This window comes from Asparagus officinalis, chromosome 9, assembly GCF_001876935.1.
Source record: "Asparagus officinalis chromosome 9, Aspof.V1, whole genome shotgun sequence".
NCBI lineage: Eukaryota > Viridiplantae > Streptophyta > Magnoliopsida > Asparagales > Asparagaceae > Asparagus > Asparagus officinalis.
In genome coordinates this window covers 36,852,013-36,856,071 of record NC_033802.1, presented here as the reverse complement: position 1 = coordinate 36,856,071, position 4,059 = coordinate 36,852,013, and positions in this window count along the sequence as shown.

Sequence of the window (4,059 nt, the reverse complement as noted above, 5' to 3'; positions counted from 1 at the left end):
CACAAAGAAAGCACAATATCATAATAAATATAAGATAGTGAAAATAAATAACTAAAACAAAAAATGAGTTGAATTCTAAATGTGTTCTCTTAAAAGGATATTGGATCAACCAGAAAATATAAAATTATAAAACTCTAACACAAGCCCAAAATTCAGGAATGTTAAAGGAAGAACAAAAACTACACTTCCATAGCTCTGTATATTTTGGCCAGATTCAAGAAGGCAACAACTACGTCTGAATACTAAATGGGATCTAAAAAATGATCAGTATGTATCTATTGGTTATAACACCAAAAAAAAAAAAATCAGTATATGAGAGGCTTCCATATTCTGATGTTTGCCTCGATGTTGAGAATTGTTTGCAGCAAAAAAAAAATCACATTAAATTCCCCAACTCAAAGAACAATGCATCAGAGCTAGGGGTGCTAAACTGTATCCGTATCCGAAGAAATATTCATAAATGTATCCGTTAGGATACAAATATGGTTACTCAAATCTATGTTGTGCGCGGCGAAAATTTCGATAGAGTTTTTGGTGCACAATAAGAGAAAGATCGTAATAAGAATTCCTGTCTCACCAAGGAAACAAGAATCTAAAGCGAATATCTCAACAAAGTGAGATATCGGCTCTTCCTCTCATCAGTTCTAGGACTGACTTGTCGAGGGATCCTAAAAACTATTACAATGATCACAAACACAAACAAACTAATTTTACGTGGTTCAGCAAACTGCCTACGTCCACGGGGCAAGGAGGGGGAGATCTACTATTAGAAAGGAGATAATACAACTAGGGTTTACAATCACTCAATCTAAACCATCACACAATTATCTCTCTCAAAACAGTCAAAAGACTACACAGAAATCCATGCATAAAGTCGGCTTTGCTGCTCCTATTTCCTCTACACGCCGCCCAAAAGAACGCTGCGAAAAAACAAAGAAAACACAACCGATTTTGCTTCTCCTTGAACAAACCCCCTCTGCGATTTACCTTGCACCTTTTCACCAAGCCTCTGCTCTTACACGTCTGCAGCCGCCAATCAATTTCTTTTGCCTGTCGTCAAAATTCCCTTGCACTTGCATACCCTAGGAACTCACGAAAAGAGGAATTTATAGACTGTTGCTTCGTACTTGGGTGGGCCGCATGAGATTGGCCACGAGACTCCGCTTTCACAATTGCTCGTGTCCCCACCCTTTGTTTGCTGCTGCCCCACGTGCTTAGCCCTTTGTTTGCTGCTGCCCCACATGCTTAGCTACCCAATATTGTGGTCCCCCCACGTTCACAATTCTCCACCTCGGTGTAGTTTTCCCCAAACTGAGCCGACACTGACCATATCAAATGCCTCACTTGTTACGTCCAGTACGCCATGGCAACGGACTCATGACAACAGACTCCATCCACAACAGGTTAAGACCCAAACGAGAGTGCGAACACTCACCCAAAACAACAGTGTCTACTCACCAAATCGGCTACATCAAAACTGACTGCCTACGTATGCTCTTGCCCAAGGAATCAAGCCTTCACGTAGTTTACCCAAATAGCCGTGAACGACCTTAATCCAATAGAAGAGTTCGCAACCCTTCTCCAATATCATCAACTCTGTGGCTAATAGAACCTCTAATGGCTTCAAACACCTCCACCTAAGGTGAATCAATGGTCATATCCAAACTATGTCTGCCCGCTGCACTCGAATCAAAACCCAACTCATCATCTGCACCCAAATCCAAATGATCCCTAAGCTATGTCACCTTAGCTAGAATCCTAAACAATATAGTACGATCTGGAGTAATCTTCACCCAATGTGGAGTAGCATCACTCTCCACCTGCTGCGATACATCTAAGGTCTGTCCAAAACTCTTCACCTGCTGAGAATCAATTAGCTTCCTCATCAAAGCCTCAACCGAAGTGATACTACCAGACCAAACACCCAATTGAGTTTTACCTCCTATCATAGCAGTTGACAACTCTTTAATAAGATGGATTGAATATGTTAAAGCCTCAGTCTAGAAACTCTTCTGCAGACCATTGCTTGACAACAAACACCGATCTTCCTCTAGCAAGGCACGGCTCTCCAAATTTGCCATCCTATCTAGTTGCCCCAAGATTTCCTTTTCAACGAAGTGTCTTGAAATGCAGTGAGCTCGGCTCTAATATAGAAATAGGTCCATCTTGTACCTCCTACAAAAAATCAGAATGAAGTACCTTCACCTTTCTGTCTATTACACACTTCTTCAATCTGTTGGAGACTACTAGAACTTTCTCCAATAGAGATTTGGTTGTAACCCAAACACACCTAGAAAAGCCACAAACAAATGAAACCAAACGCCTATTACCTCCTAATGATGTCCCCTTGGGAGGCCCCCAAACATCCACGTGAACTCCTCCAGAACGACCCTTAGCACGGTGAATAGAGGTGCCAAATTTCACCTTGGTCTTCTTGCTCACATCAACATATTCACTGGACTTTAAACTACATATCTTCGCACCCTCTTTCAATCTATGCGAGGAATCAATACTGGAGTGGCCAAGCCCCAAATGCCATAGTCTAGTCGAATCAATAGAAGTCGCCACTTCTCTACCTGCCACTATACCTCCAGTCAAATAATACAGGTTATTCTTCCTGACACCCTTCATCACAATCTGAGAGTCTTCCACAATCTTGAGAACCATGTCCTTAATTCGAATATTCAGACCCTCTCCAACCAAAGCTCCAATCGAGATCAAGTTCTTCCTTAAGGAAGGAACATATCTCACATCATATAACTCCCTAACAATCCCGTCAAACATCTTGATATGAATTCTTCCTATCCTAAGGATCAAGCATGCATGATTATCAGCCATGTACACCACACCACTATCCAGTTTTTCAAAACTGGAGAACCATTCCCTTCTAGGGCACACATGATAGGTAGCATCACTATCCAACATCCATTTAGATTTCTCCGAATAGCTACCTGTAGGACTGATAGAAAGCGAATAAAAACAAGAGTCAGAATTATTACCATCCGATATAACGATGTTTGCTTCTGATGATGGTTGCTTCCCTTTTCCCTTCTGCTTATTCTTCATCCATTCGTCGATCTTTGGGTAGTCTTTCTTCCAATGACCAGTCTCCTTACACTAAGTACACTGATCTTTTCCAATTGTAGGATGTCCTACTCTAGACCATGACTTCCAATTCTTCAGGTTCGGACCCTTCCCTCTTGTAGCCAAGGCCTCTGCTACCAGCTCAACTGAAGCCTCCTTATCCTTCTTTCGAAGCTGATAGTTCACAAGTGCAGCAGTCACCTCACTATACGAAAGAGATGCCTTCCCATTAATCATAATAAGAACGAAGGTCTCATATTCCTCGTCGGACAAGGAACTCAACAATAGTAATGCCTTGTCCTCATCTTCAATCTTGACATCCACATTCGCCAAATCCGCAAGAAGCTTTGTGTAGGTGTTCATGTGATCACTAATTGAGGTTTCCTTCTTCAACTGGAAACGATAAAGTCTCCTCTTCAAATGCAAGCGGTTCTCAACACTCTTTATCAGATACTTGCTTTCGAGAATCTCCCAAATCTTCTTCGCAGAAGTCTCATTCATCATATCATATTTTAGATATTGAGTCAAACAAGGCCTAATCACACCACATTCCGTTCGATTCATCTTCTTCCAAACCTTCTCTTTAATCTTATCTGGCTTTCCATCTAACTCCAAGGTATCCTCTAAATTCTACGTGTTCAGCGCATCCAAATCCTCGCATCTCCATAATCCAAAGTTATTTGTGCCATTAAACTTCTCCACATCTATCTTCATAGAGTGGATATTCAAACTCTAAATGGTCTTCGCGCCAGAAGCACCACCCTCGACGCCAGAAGCACCACCCTCGACACCTGAAGCACATTCTTTCCCCGACATCTTTCTCAACGCACCAACGAACAAAGAATAGATCCAAAACTAAAAAGATAGAGTCTTTTCCAAAAGATCCGACCTTTATCACCAAAAAAGCCCTATACGAGCTTTCAAATCGATCTACTCCTCCAAATAGCCCAAGCGTAGCCCGAGCTCTGATACCAC